Source organism: Populus alba, chromosome 5 (assembly GCF_005239225.2).
Source record: "Populus alba chromosome 5, ASM523922v2, whole genome shotgun sequence".
In the NCBI taxonomy this organism is placed as follows: Eukaryota; Viridiplantae; Streptophyta; class Magnoliopsida; order Malpighiales; family Salicaceae; genus Populus; species Populus alba.
In genome coordinates this window covers 10688676-10705155 of record NC_133288.1, presented here as the reverse complement: position 1 = coordinate 10705155, position 16480 = coordinate 10688676, and the positions used below count along the sequence as shown (strand labels likewise).

Here is a 16480-nt window from a genome sequence, read left to right as displayed (position 1 = left end):
GACAAAACATTAACACCCGAACTTGATTCCAATTTCTGTGGAAATTGAACGCAACATGATTTTTCAAAATAAGGTGCTCATTATATAATTTAATATGATAAATGAGAATACCTAACAATTTAATCTGTCAATAATTTATGATTCCTACATCATCCTGTGATATTTACTAGTAACTGCAGAACTTGTGGTGCGTTACATGTATTTAGAAATATTTGAGAATATAATAATGATTATTTTTTATTAAAAAATATATAAAAATAATGTTTTTTTAAAAAAATATATTTTTGATATCAGAATATTAGAATAATAAAAAAAATACTAATTATTGTTTTAAAAAATTTCAAGCAAAAACAAATTCAAAAAATCACAAAAAATCAGTTTCAACCACAAAAACAAATAACTCTAAAAGTTTTTTTTTTTTTTACTATTAATCATGTAGGTCACACAAGTTATGTTCAAAGAGAAGTTATGCTATGCATGGTTTTTGTATTATTCTAACACAATTTAATAAGAGTTTTGAGAAAATAATACAAGGAGAAAAAATATTTAAAAAATAACATAATTTTAATACAATCATGATTAATATGAGTTCTTACATAACCACTATTGAGTTATTTTTCAAATCCATGTCTCATCATGTATAAAAGTTAATATTAATGACCAAAAAAAAAAAAGTGGATATGTTAATTTGATCAAAGAGAGAAATTGAGAGAGAAAAAAAGGAAAGAAAAAATAGACCATTGAAGTTACATCGGGATTCTATTTTTTACACAATTGATACTATTTGAAAGATCTCGATAAGATGATTCTAATAACAAATTAAAAGACTATCAATAAGGTTGTAATTGATTAAAAATTTTATTTGTGGTTAAGTTGGGATAATTACAATCTAATTTGATGATTTTTCAAGTTGTAATTAGAATTATTTCGTTGAGATTTTTATAATAATATCAATGTGTCAAAAATAGAGTTATAATATGCCCGTTGACCTATTATTCATTTTTCTTTTTTTTTCTCCTCTAATTTATCTTTCTTGTTATATCAACTTATGTGTATTTTTTTATTTGATTATTAGATCTTAAATCTGATTAATTGGTCATTGGTTTTTTTAAATTTTGCATTGATTTTTGTATATATTAATTAATTTAGATGAGACATGAATTTTAAAATAACTATTATTTGAACTGTGATTATATATATATTCAGTAACATAATTATGTTTAAATTTTGCTATTTTTAAAATACATTTTTAATTTATGTTATTTTTTGAAAACTTTCACCCGCACCGTGTCATATTTTTATATAAAAGAATTCATGCAATGATGGTGTCCTTGGTCTCCTCTTCTATGCCTAGGAGTCATTTTCATCAATGTCCTACCGCAGAAATGTCAAATGCTAGTCGTTTAGCGGAAGATAACAAGCCCGATAGAGTTGTATTATGCCCATTCTATAATAGCTTGATCTACTTAGAATATTTTTAAAAAAATTTTGAAATTTTTTTTATTTAAAATTAATATTTTATATAATATTTGATGAACTGATGTTAAAATAATTTTTTAAAAATAAAAAATATTATTTTAATATATTTTTAAATAAAAAATATTTTTTAAAAAACTGTAACCCCACCACAACAAACCAGGTAGAACAGTGGTCTTTAATACACAAACAATTGACAGCATCCCAGATTGCAATAAAAATTTGAAAGCATCAGTCATATAATTAGGGCAATCTACCAACTTGAGAAGAAAAATATAATGAAAACAAAGTAGAGTGAATGACACATGGCAGATCCAAATACTATTATTGTTTCAACATATCTAGTTTCTTGTTATATCATAAAATGTTTGTCATTGTTCTTCAGACCTCAGAGGACATTACAATGCAGTTCTGCATACCGAGCCTGCAACCCCACCAGCACGTGCATACAAATGATGAGGAGTGCACAGATATGCTTTGCTTGCGATGTTTTCTTTTGTGTGTTTGTCTAGGTGAGGTGCAACTGACATTGCTAGCAAGCTCTGCTAGTTTGTCTTTTGCTGTGTTTCTTTGTTGATTCTACTGTTTGTTTTGGTGTGTTCTTCATAGCTACGAAGAATTAAGAACTCTTCTTTTGGCGATGACATGCAGCCGATTGCAGAAATGTGTAGAGAGGTTCTTAAATGTAAAATTCATGGCCACATAGTGGTACTAAATATTTTTTTTTTTTTTTTTTTTGGATTCAAGGAAACCCACTCTCTGGAAAGCGCACTTTGTGGGCCTAGATAAGCGAGTAAAACCCCGACTGTCCCAGGCTCTTACAAGAAGTGCACGCCCTGACTCGAACTCAAGACCTGCTGTGCAGATCTCAAGCTCTTTGTTACCACGCTACATCCCCTGGGGACTATTCTTATTATTTCTTCTGGTGTAACCCCATGACCACTACTTTGCCCTAATAATAATTTCTAAAAACAATTTCTTCTTCTTCTTCCTCCTCCTCCTCTCAATTTAGGGGGAAAGGCCATAAATAAGAAGGAATACGACAGCGGGGGCCGGAGGGCAGCTAGCTAGGTTATGAATATGATTGAACAATCTCGTTGCTGCTCCATGTGAGATTTATAAAGGAAGAAACTTTCAATTTAGTGGTCCTTAAACATGAATGTGCTCTTAGTTAATAATCCACATAACTTGCTGCTGTCCCTTGTCGGGGATGTGGGGCATCTGAGCCTCCCTCCCTTGTCATTAAAATTACATTAAGTGGCCCTCATTGTACTAACTAAAATCTTTAGCCAGACCAGAAGCAGTTGACTAGTAGTTGAGTTTTTTTAGTTTAAATGTATTTAAAAATATATTTTACTTGAAAAAAATTAAATTAATGATTTTTTTTAATAATTTTAAAATATATTATTTACTACAATATTAAACACTAAACACGAATGAGACTTCTTCTAAATTTGTCTCTTGGAGTTGGATGTTAATAAATAATTAACAGTAGTGATTAACTATCCATACACACGCGCACAATAAAACCTAGGAGTATTGTTGAACTATTTTGGATTTCTAAACCAAAGCCATCTTTCTAATATATATATTTTTGGTGCTAATCTAAGTATTTTTATATATTTTTTTTAAAAGGTAAGATTAGTCTCATTTAAAATTTGTGGTTACCCCTCTCAAACGAGTATGTTTTTTTAGAAATCAAACTTTTGTTTTCACTCTTACAAAAAATATAACGATGTTTTTAATCGCTATACCAACACTTTAATGATAACCATCTTTCTAATATAATATATATAAAACATAACATCTAGGCTAGGATTAAAAGGTTCATTAAGATTCATGATGATTTTTAAATTTTTATATAACATTATGTTTTACGGAATATTACACTACTGAATTTAACAGTTTCACTGACATAAACTTTTATTAATATATTTACCCTAACATTCCGTTAATCAACAACATATTTATCAAAAATAAAAGATAGCGTACAGTAGTTTTGAAATTCTGTAAGATGATTAATTTTCAATACAAAACCACTTTCTTCAAAATATTCAGATTAATTTGATCTGAAGCATATATGGAGTATTTAATGTGGTCACTAAATAAACATGCTTGTATAAAATCGAGATTGTGGTAAACTTATGAAACCATCCATTATTGATGTCGTCACAGGAATAATTTCCAATTATTTTAGCAGAAGTAATTAGTAAACAAGGCTCCTTTTGGCACCCAATTAAGGTCCATATCTTATCTACAGGAAACCCTATCCTACCTGCGCATTCAACCAGTTCAATTTATATGTCACTGAAGTCTGTAAAACTGTCATCAGCTCTGAGAAGAATGGGGCCAGGCCATGCCATGACCAAGAACAAAGAAAGAAATAAAGAAGAAAATCCTCCTCCTCCTCCTCCTCCTCCTCCTCATCATGATCATCATCATGTGTGTGTTCCTATCAGGGGGTACCCCATGTTACTGGTATCTGGTTGGTGGACAGGCCCTTGGATTGGATCTGAGGGGTAGCTTTCAATCTAGCAATTTTTTTGAGATAGGGGCCCAGTCCAAGTTGTTATATTTTGGTGGGGATCCTTCTTTTCTCTCTGCCTTGTTTTAATTCAATTTTTTTAAAAAGAAAAAACACACAAAAACACTATAATATATCATTTTATATACTGTCAATTTCTTCACATTGAATTTGAAATTTTTTAGTTGAAATAAGACAAAGAAACCATTCTGGGGTACTTGTCAGCTGTGGTATATTGATGACTGGCAGTGAGGGTTTTTTGATCCTATCCTAGCTAGCCCAGATGTTTGCGAACTCTGCTCAGACCCCCTCGAAAGCAATATTTATAACACATTAATGAAACAACTATCATAAGAATAGCGAAAGGATGTCTCACACACACACACACACACACACACACACACACCATATATATATATATATATATATATATTGATCAGTTAACCCATTAATATATTTATATTAAATAGGTACTAATTTTGAAAAAAGAAGAAGGAATTTTCTCGAAATCACTCCGTTTCTACATATATGCACTGATCATACATCTCAGAATTTGAGTGTAAAAAACACAAAATAAGAAATCTAACCCTTAATTTTAGTTTATGTTTTAGTTTAGCGATTGTTTGACTGTCAGAATAGTAGGAAAAAATTGAAACAAAATGGTCCATTTAATTAAATCTTTTGAAGAATAATTTTTTAAATTTCCTTTTTAAGCAACTCCGACGATCAAAGAACGTTATACAGAAGAGAGAATGGCGTTGCTGCTTTGATACTTACTTCCATGAGTGAAACATATTGTTTTGTACTTTTCCTATCAAGATAGCGATTTAACCGCTGCTACATCACATCATACAATTGCCCAAAACATATTTTATAATTTCTCATAGAATCTTCCTCCATTAAAATAGATTCCTTGATTCAAAAGGAACACATTGATCGTCGCATGCAGCAAAAACACCTTTGCAAATTCAAATGTAAGGCATATATGTTGTTTAAGGTTGTGGTGTTCCTAAAAAGAAAAGCAACGTATTAGGTAAAGGGTTCTTTGTTGCTTTACACATTATTGTTGTTGTTGTGGACTTTAAGGAACCAATGTTTCTAATTAGTGTTGGTTACCAGGTAATGTATCGAAACCTACGTACCCTATACTATCTATAAGTAAATAGAGGTATAGTTAACATTTCGATATTGGGATTTACTGAGAATGAATTATTAGTTTATCAGATTAATTATTTTTACTAAAATAGAAGTGGTTTTTTTTTTTTGGTTTATATAATATTCACCTAATTGGATTTTTGTTAGAGAATAATATAAATAATATCCTGATATTTTACCTAATAGCTTAACCTATTGGGTTGAGATGATTATTTAACATTATATCAGAGCCTTGATGATAGTGGTAACGAGTTCGAATCTTACCATCTATATTTATTTGATAAAAATTAAATATAAGAATAATGTGAGTCTGTGTAATTCTTAAGTCTAAAGGGCTTTCACTTAAGGTGAAGTGTTAGAGAATAATATAAATTATATCCTGATACCTCACCTAACAACTTAAGCTATTGGGTTGAGATAATTCTTTAACAGAACAGAACAGAAACTGAAATTGATGAGGCTAACAAGGTCATTAAAAACCGGTTAGGTCTATTAAATTTAATTTATTAAATCAAAACATGTTTAATAACTATTGTTAATTAGAGCTAGAGGCACATACTTAGTTGAAATAATATAGTTATATTATAATTCATTATAAAGATCAACTACTATACTCTTCTAAAAAATGACCAATTAACGTATTAGAGGATATTTGATTTAAGATGAAGGGACACCGAGAAAAGGGTTATAAGAAGGATTTAATTATTTTGTTAAAAAAAATTATTTCTTGTCCTTTCTTTTTCAAAATTTAAAACTAAAAAAAGATAAGGTTCCTTACATCTCATTTAGATGGTCTGAACTCAAATTTATGAAACATAATTTCATATAAGAAGAAGAATGTTATAGTTTAAGATGATATTACAGTCTTATTAACCATGCAATCACAAGTTAGAATCTCACCATTCTCGTTTTATTTAATAAAAAATGAGCACAAAGTAGTATGAGCCTATACAAGTTTCAAGTCTAAGGGCTTTCACTTAAAGAGATATGTTAAATAATGATATAAATCATATCTTGGGGTTTTACCTAACAACCTAACAACGTAATTGAGAGGTCATAATCCTTTGATAACGACAAAATTCATCATTTAGATTATTTTTCTAAGTTTAAAATACATGTTGAAAACCTATTTTCAATTCTTTTATGATTTAACCTATATAATATATTTAAATTGCCTTTATTTAGAAATTACTAGTTTATTAGCCTGCACTCTATCGCAATCAAATCAATTTTTTTTTTTTAAAATGTAAAATAGAATATTAAGAGCATGAAGAGTTTTTTGATAGTATCATTAAACCTGATCAAGTTGGTTAATCTTAAAACCTTTTGTCCTAACTCTTTATCTAACTCAAGTTTCCAATAAAAACTGCGTGGGAGTTGGCCCAACTTAAATCGATTGATTTTATGGATCCAAAGATAACCTGAATGATCGGTAAAAACATAACTTAACTATTACAAAATTTCAAGATGACAAATATTTTTTAAAAATATCGAGACAAAGATAGATTGGATCAACCTTGGTCCCTCTGCGACCCAGGTTATGGACTTTATTAGGTTTAATAACTTTTTTATAATTTTTTATTTAATTATATAATAAAAATTGATGCTAATAAAATTAAACACCAACCCTAAAATACATATTTATTTGAGATTGTGATAATCCTATAAAACAAACGAAAATAAACGATGTAGTCTATTTCCTAACCAATCTAATGTAGTTATTCATAAACTTATATTTTGTAAGTTTTTCTAAAATTTAATAAATTTCTGTCAAAGAATCATCGCAACCCAATAGTTTAAACTGTTCACATTATCTTGTGCTTAATTTTTTATCAAATAAATAGGGATGATGAGATTCGAACATGATCGCTTAATCATTAAGACTTTGATACCATGTCAAAGAACCATCTCAATCTTATAGCTTAAACTATTAGGTGAAATCTCAAGATATGATTTATATTATTCTCTAATAACTTCTCATTATACACACACACACCTACTCTTATCTCAAATACACTGGATGTTTAAATTTAGATATAAGACCATAAAATGTAATTGATTATTAAATCTCTCCAACAATAGGTTAAAATTGAAAATCATTATACGTGAAAAAAGTAGTTGAGATGGAACCGAGAGGAAAGAGACCCAACTTCAAAGAATATAGTGATGTGCTTAAAAATCAAGTTTAGCATCCGTTTCTATAGCCTCAACCACATGGTTTTATAAACAAGTATCAGTCACGAAATCAGTAGCTTTCACTACTCATCATAGTACCCAGAAGAGTACATATATCCTAGATTAATACAGCTCATCTCTAGGTTTTGTCATTATTAAATTGTAATCTATTCATTTATTATGTATTATATATCCTTCTTCATCCATCTCTTGCAAATAAGGGATTGGAATTGCAATTATGTGTGGAAGAGACAAAGGACAGTCATCTATGTTCTTTTTTTTTTTGGATAATCATCGAGAAGAGTCATCTATATTCTTCAAGTGAAAAAAAAATGTCTACCCACAATCACCTTCCTCTATGAAAATATATGACTTGATTGTTTTGTTATTCTAGTAAAATAAAAGGGTACAAATCTTAACTTAAGACGTACATATTTTTTTTTTTTTTAAAAAGACTGAAAAATGCAAAACAATCTACTATACAATTACAATAGAATCCGTACAGCTAGCCACCTTCAATATTGCTATACGTTTTGATCTCATTATGTATTTCTTTCTTCTTAGAATGAAAGTAGAAAGAAGAAAGAAAGAAAGAAGGCAGAAAGTAAGATTATATTTTCTCTGAAATGTACTATATAAGAGTTTATGATTAATTGATTTTAATTAACAGCCCCCAAAATCTCTAACGGAGAAAGTAGGGCTCTTGTCAGGCACGTTTCCAGCATGGCGTAGCCCTAGAGTGAGAGACACATCTCCAGCAGCAGAGGTCCCAAACCTTATAAGTGTAGACCCATTGTGGTCAGCATTGGCATTGCCGGATGTGGTCCCATAATCAGCTGTAACAATGCTGCCCTGGCGACATGTATCGTCAGCGAAGTCATGGAAGGATTGTCCAGCATGAGGCTGTGGTGCGACCTCTGTGGCGGAGGTGATATTGGTGGGTGTAATAATGGTGGTGGAGGAGGAGGTGGAGAGTTTAGCTTGGTTTTCCGAGAAACACTGTCTATTGATGGCAAGGAGTGAAGGGTCCTTTTCATTGGCATTGATTTCGGATCTTTTTCCTGATGGCATGGTTGTAGCTGTGGGGGCTGTTGTTGTGGCAGCTGGTGCTGATGATCCTGTCGTTGTTGTAGTAGGCGTTGGTGTTTGTGCAAGCCCACTGTTGTTGTTGTTGCTGTTGCTGTTGCTGCTCGTTGGCTTCCTTTCTCTGTCTTCTGCCCCTGGTTCCTCATCTTTGGCTTCTTGCTGGTACATTTCTTCAACCATGGGTTTCCACAACCGAACCCTCGCATTAATGAACCAGTTTGACACCTAAACAGCGCATAGAGTAGCATGCATTATAAACCTTCATTTAATATATATATGATGCATGCATATCTTAGTTGCTAATTGGGATATCCTTTCGAGATAATTATAAAAAATAAAATAATAAAAGCTACAAAACACATAATATTATTATAACAGGCATTAGTAGCTGTGGAATTCACTTGACAGTGTCGATTGCCATGAATAATTCAAGAATACCTTACAATAAAAGCATCTAAATGTGTGTTCATTTCTATTCCCTTTCCAAGGGCACCTTTGGGATTTTGCTTTTCATTCAGTTAATATAACAGGTACCTAACGGCAAAACATTTATAAGAAATTACAGTACTACACTTGATAATAAATTATACATGATGGTGAATTTAGAATGAGTATGTTTTTGCTTTAAAAGTTTATTTAAAAAAAAGCATTGTTTTAAATTAATTTTTTAATGATTTTAAATTATTTTAATATATTTATGTTAAAAAATATTTTTTCAATTTATTTCCAAACAAAAATACTTGAAAAACACAGTAACATAAATAATGTTCAATAGAAATATATATATATAGTTTTTTCAGAACTTCTCGCTGAAAATTTAGTAACATATTCTTTTAATTTCACGCAAGACAAGGGAAGAAAGAAAAAAAATTCCGAACGAAGAAGAGTCAAGTTGGAACCCATCTTTACCTTAAATTTTGAGAGGAAAACAGATTAAATAGAAAAAAGAAATAAAATTATAGGGTTTAATCACAACGAGAAAACAAGGAGATGCAGTTTCAATAAATACGTGATAAACAAGAAAACAGTATGAGGGTTAAAAAAACCCACTTGCAGGTGGTAAAGAATAACATGCAAGTAAAAAATCCCGACAAGTATACAAGAATTTTGTTCACTGTCTTTAATGGTTCTTCTTCGCGTGGGTTGGATAATATGTGGTGTCATTTGTAGAGAGAGAGAGAGAGACATAGAAAGAGAATCAAAGATGCAAACTCTCATGTCTCATCTCTTGTGTACTTGTGTCTCTGCTCTTAATTAATAGTATCTCCCTAGAGTTTCTTCACTGATAATGTCCATTTAAGAATCTATGTCCCTCGACTCGACTTATAATTAAAAGAATCCAAAGAAATCAATAAATTAAAAAATATATAGAAAACACAAACTAAAACAAAAGAAAGAAAGAGGTGTTAGACCCTTATGGGTAACACATGTGTGTCTTTCTCTAGCAGAAAGACATAGAAGTAAACCAGAGAAAGTAAACCCTAAACCATGCAAACAAATCTACTCAACTCCCTCATGGTCCCTTAGAATAGAATCCCATTTTCATGTTACATGACAGTAGCCTACCCTGAAACCCTCTATTTCCCTCGTCTCAAGAAGAGATCAAAAAGGTGTTTATGTAGAGAAAGAGATTTGGGGGGGCGGCTAACCTGATTTCTCGATAAACCAGTCTGTCTAGCTAACAGATGCTTATCAGCATCGCTTGGATACCTGAGAAAGAGACCAGAAAATGACATCAGAGTCAACACATAAACCATATAAAGAGAGAGACACCAATGCTAGCTAAAATTTGTGTACCAAATAACACGAGGCGCGAGAATCTAAGAAGAAAAGATGAGCAGTATTTTGTAGCAGGCAGTAGTAGAGTAGGGGTATCAGAGAAGTTTAGGGGGATACGTACAACTGCGCTCATAGATCTCTCTTATTATTTTCTGTATAAATTGTGATTTTCACATAGAGAACAAGAGAGAGAAAGGGAAAGGTAGTCAGTTAAATCAAACTTTAATAAAGTTTTCTCTCTTTTTATTTCACACACTAGCTAATTTCTGAGGTCTGCGAATGGAGGAGGGAACTTAGGTATAATGGAAAAAGCAGTGGACGAATAGAAACCCTTTGACAGCTTTTAGCTGACGAGACAGCATCCAAGGACACTGCATTACTGTTCCTTTTAATCACATTATGGACAAAAAGCTAGATAGTAAAACAAGGGAACTTGAATCTTGTGTTAGTATCTATCTAGTTAACTAATCAGAAAGTATCATTATATGATAAAAACTTTACTCTACTGCTAAATAATAAGTGCATATACTTTGATTTTTTGCAACTTTCTTGATTATAGTGAAGTTTAGGTAAAAGTAACGTACGGGTGGAGAAAATGCTCAAAAAAGCCAGGCTCTTAGAATGTTGACAGATCGTTCAGGCAAGCCTCTCTGGGGTCTCCAAGCTTCTTGTTCCATCATGCCCATCTGGTTAAAGGCTCTTTGTTGTCTGAGACTTTGCTCTAATAACTTAAGCCTCGGTGTCTCTCCTTTTGTTATGGCTGAGGTCCCGGCACCATCTTTGTCTCCAAGTAGCTCACAGCTATGCTTCAACTGTGCTGATATTGCTTCTTTTAGACACCGAAAATGCCTTGACATTGCCTTCTGGGCAAGGGCGGTGTAAGGGACCGCCGCTCCGAAACCCATTATTAGATCAAATGAGTTCACTACCATTTGCATTTGCTCACAATAATGGTTGTACCTCTTATCCACCTGCAATAATATTGTACACCGACAAATTAAACATAACAAATTCAAGGATTCATTTCCGTCAATCCGTGCCACCAATGACTTATGTAAGGGAAAAAAAAAAAAAAAAACAATTACGGCATGCATTAAGTATGAAAATAATGCTATAATAAGTCCCATGAAGCAGACCCCTAAAACAAATTACTCTAGGCTGTTTTCACTACCTTGTCGTATTGCAAATATATTACAGATGTGTATGTAAGGAGAAGTGGACATCATTAGAGGACTAAAGTCATGTGACATTATTTGATATTCATGACAGTGTCATAATACTAATTATTTAAAAGTTTTAAAATAATTTATATTCAGAAAAGTATTATAATAATATGTTTTTAGTTTTTTAAAATTTATTTCTATCTAAAAAACATTAAAAATTTAATTGAAAACAAAAAAAAAATCAAATTTTAATAAAAAAAACAAGCTAAAACTCACTTGAAAACACCACAAGACCTGTTTCAAAACCTTGTTTGCGTTGTTGCTTTCTTTTATCTTTCCTTTTTCGAGCTAGAACTTCTGTAATCTGTTAGCTATTATCTATTTTCTTAATAATACTATAAACTATTAATAAGAAAGAAAGACAATCAAGAATTTTACGACACCCAAGAGAATACACATATATATTTGACAAGACTTATGGTTCTTGAAGGAGACCCCCGTAGCAGAGAAAGAGAGAGAGAAAGGAGAAGAATAAATGCATTAATCAAAGCTGGTACAGTGCTGAAATGATTGTTAATAGGAGCATAGAATATCCTTGGTGTTTCTTTCGTTACTGTCTTTCCCCCATATACAGCCAATTGCCAGGCTTGCTTCTGTAATGCATAAACAAAACAAAAACAAAAGGAGAAAAGAAAAGGAAAACACCTCCCTGCTGCCAAGGTCAACTAAGATAAAATATCAATGCCTTTATTTCTCTGCAATATTACTACGATGGCTACCACTCTTTTAGCTTCATATTAACTCCCCATACGTATGACATGGTGGATTATCAGTCGTCTTCCCAATCAGGAGGAACGTCGCTTCTTGGTGGACACAGAAAGATACCTCTAATAATAGCAGACTTTCATGACTTTTTTTCTTTTTATTTTACCTTACCACACCAACCAGAAACCTTAACACAAACCCACCACCATTCCAATCAATGTGTGAATAAAAATTTCAGAAAATAAATAATATGATGACTAATCCAACTCTACCAACTAGATGATCTTATGTAACCCTATTGTATTGCACAAGGGTGAGCCGGCTTTTCTCTCCTTGGGATTTTTAAATAGTTTATAATATTGTTGAAAAGGCTTTCCGTAGTTTTCTGTTTGTCCGTGTGATTTAGAAAATCATTGATGCACTAAAATAAACATACCAAGAAAAATAAAATAAAAATAAAAGGGTCTTGACTCTTGAGGGAGAGAGAAGGTATGGAAAGAAAAAGAGAGAGAGAAAGATTTACATGCCTCATCAAGCATGGACAACAGTTTGACCTTCTTTCTTTGATGCTCAATTCTATCAGCAGCTGACAAGGGAAGGGGATCTTTAGTTGAAGAAGAAGAGCCGCCGCCGCCGCCGCCGGGATTGTTATTAGAACTAGGGTTTGTGTTTTGTCTACCAAATTTGCTTTTCTTGAACTGACCTCTTCCGACACTGCAAAACTCTTCTAACAACTCTTGTGCTGCTCTCACATACTTTGAATTCCTCAAAACATTCACCACTCCAAATGATGACCCAAAGCCAACATGAACTTGGTGGTGGTTTTGTCCCACTCCTCCTTGTAAATGTGATGCTTGATGGTGTTGGTGGCCTCCCAAATTCTTGTAATATTGAGCAGAAGATGATCCACCAGCTCCTTGATTATAATACAATAACCCACCACTTCCCATCCTCAATTCTTCTGCTTTAGCTGCCTCTAAATGTTGCAAAGATGATGATAATGATAGAGAAAGTCCTTGCCCTTCAACAACACCACTAATTTCACCTGGATTATTGAGTGGAGCACCAGTATTGCCTCCTTCATGAGAGCTATCAGGAACCCAGGTGAATTGTGGTGGAGATATAACACTTGTAGCACCAAAACCTCCTCCTGACACAGCAATATACCCTTGAAGAGAACTTGAAGGATTTGGTAACAACATGTGTAGTGTAGAAGAAGTTGAAGGAGGCGTTTGATGATGAGAAGGAGAAGGAGATTGTGGTGACCTGGGTTGTGATGGGTTCATTAAAAAAAGTTGCATGGCTGCAGCTGAATCTGCATTAATGCCTGAAATTTGATGCTGATGTTGAGCCAAGCTGTCACGGTTACTATTACTCTTGGAATCACCTATCCCCAAACCTCCTGCCACCATACTTTGCCTGTTGTTGCTGTTATACCAATCGTTGGTTGTCACCGGTTGTTGTTGTCGTGGCTGGGTCCGGTAATTAGAGTGTACAGGCTGATCCAACAAATCAACAGCCGCAGCTGGTCCACCAGCAGGAGGGAAATTGAACATTTCTGATAACATGCCGGCAGTTTCGTAGACCGGAAGGCCACTTGATTCTTCTTCTTCTTCTTCAATACCTACTAATGCCGGCGGGGGTGGTTCATAGTCTGATTGGATTCTAAGCTTATCTCTGCGGATCTGTTGGGCTATATCGTGTTGCTGCTGCTGCTGCTGCTGCTGTTGATTATGCTCCTGGAGAGATACGGAGGATCTGTCGAAACCACCATGGGAGAAGGAAAAAATACCTTGATGGTAATCTTGGGACATAGAATTATGATTTGAAGGATTGGACTTAATGTTTGGAGAGATTAACTGGTGAGTCTTTGAGTGAGGGAGAATTGGAGGGAATGGAGGTGTAGCTATGCCCATATCAGTATCTTGAAGATGATCATCATCTCTTCCAATTATCTTCTTAATTTATAGCACCCCCACCAACTTATTTTCTTTTTCTTGCCAATCAAATCTGCTACATGTAGAGACAAACAAGAAACAAGAAATTAACATTCTCTTAAGCTTAACATATCATAAAATTAACATACTAAAAACCAACAAAGTGTAACTGAGAGGGAGAGAAAGAGCAACGAGTATCAAATGGGTCTTTGTTGGAACTTTATTTGGTTAATCTTTCTCTTTATTTATATAAATTTATCATTCTAACAAACACACACGCACACAAGTAAGTACCTGTTGGAGTTTCAGAGTTTGAAAGGATAGAAAGCTCTCAGACATCGTATTCTCTTCTGTGGTACTGAAAGCTTGGTAAATTCATTTTGTTTATCTCTCTCTCTCTCTCTCTCTCTCTCTCTCTCTATCTATCTAATCTCTATATGTGTAGCCCTCTGTCTGTCGTCTCTTTCTTTCTCTTTCTCTTGGTTGCTCTTTAGCAGCACTTAGAGCTTAGTGAGTGTAAAGAGAGAGAGAAAGAGGGAGAGGAAAGAGGTGAAGAAGCTTAACAATAAAATAAAGGAAAAGAATGGAAGCTTAATAGATTGATATCTCTCAAAAAAAAAAAAAAAAAAAAAAAAAAGAAAGGAGAGAGAAAAGAAAGAGAGATCAAGAGGTCGCTATTGTTTCTTTTTTCTTTCTCTCTCCTTCTTCATCTCCTCTTTTACTCATCAATATTTTATATTTATTAATTTTTTTCTGCTTTCTTGTAACAATATTCAACGTTTTTTTTTTTTTTTTAATTTTTGTTTCCTCTGCATTTTGTCAACAGCAAAATAAAAAACGAAGACAATAATAACTACTAGAAATAAATTAGAGAAAAGAAACACAATAAGTAAACAGAAACGAAACATATGCAAACAAAGACTTTATCAAGTTTATGGCAACTTGACAAATATGACCCTAAAAAAATTGGGGTTTTTAGGTTTTAAAAGTCAAGGGCATCTAAACTGACCTTTTCAATCAAGATTACAGCGTATTTCTTAAGTTGTGTGTGTGTGTAGTAAATTTGATGATATTTATTTCATTTATATGAACAAAATGCTGTAGCCTATTTTATGTCATTTTTGTACACAGCCCTTCGGAAACCACGCAAACTATGGAATAAAATAATAGAGATCGATGAGGTCAGTGCAAGGTCATCTCAATGATCCAAACTACCTCCATCCTTCGATTTGATTTCTATGACCACAATGCCCTAGCTTTATGATTATTTGGAACCCACAGCAACACGGGTTGGTGAGGTCTAATCGGTGCATTTGGGATGCAATATTTTTTTTTGCATTAATAACACACAACCAGCTAGCTATATAATATTATATATATATATATAAAAGCAGCAGCCATGGGAGGTAGAGAAAACATATATACTAGTAATTAATATACATGAGCAAATTAAAGGGAGATTTTATTTAGTTTTGTTAACTAGGAAAGGCTACACACACAAAAGCAAGAAAGATGGTTTGCACATGCTATAGGTTGGGCTCAAGGCAAGTTAGGTTTGTCTGTGGGGAGTATATGAAAAGCACATATAACAGCTTTGCGGTTTGGCAATGCCAAGATTGGCAATTTTGATCACCCTTTTTATTTGGCCCTTGATTTCCACATATATACGATTTTCTTTGTCTACTCCTTTTTATTTGTGATGCTTTTTCCGTGCTTAATTTAATTGCTTTCAATTTTCTTTTTCACAACGATAAAACATCCCAAAACTGTAAATCTTCAATTGTTGGATCCAATTATTGGAACCTTCTCGATTCTAAACATACTCAATGCTTAAGTATGTAAATCACTTTCTATTGTATTAAGAGAGATGGTAAACTTGGGAAAATAAAATATTTGGGATTTTAGAAACTCTCTTTTTTTAGTCTTCAATGTAATAATGTTCCAAAATCCAGAAAGCACCGGAAATAGGTTTTCCTAGTATTGGATGTTAGTTAATCAAATGTTCACGTAAATATATTCATTTCTCCCTAGTACGATGAATCCAGAATCTTTAGCAAGAAGTCCCAATACTTATCAAAACAATTCTTATGAGTTAATGGTGCTAGTACTAAATGAAAAAAAAAAAGAAAAAAACATTAAGTTTCATGAAGCTAAATGATTTATTCTTATTAATGTTGTATATTAATGCCCTAAGTAGAAACTAATAGGCTTAGAGAGTAGGAAAAAAAGTAAAACTTTATTACCTAGATAATTTAGAGAGTAATTATAGTCTATTATAGAATGTAATTATATAGGAAATATTGTAGTCATATTCTTATGTGGTAATCTCCACCTTTACTATTGTATATTGCCCTACTCATATATATAGAAAGGGTTGGCCTAACCTATTAGGCTCTAAAGCCTCCTAATTATTTCTCAAC

At 32.8% G+C, this 16480-nt stretch overlaps 1 pseudogene; it reads right to left on the bottom strand.

The window, feature by feature from the left end:
- Window positions 1-7687: 7687 nt before the first annotated feature.
- On the bottom strand, window positions 7688-14657 carry LOC118029796 (BEL1-like homeodomain protein 2; annotated as a pseudogene).
- Window positions 14658-16480: the final 1823 nt, after the last annotated feature.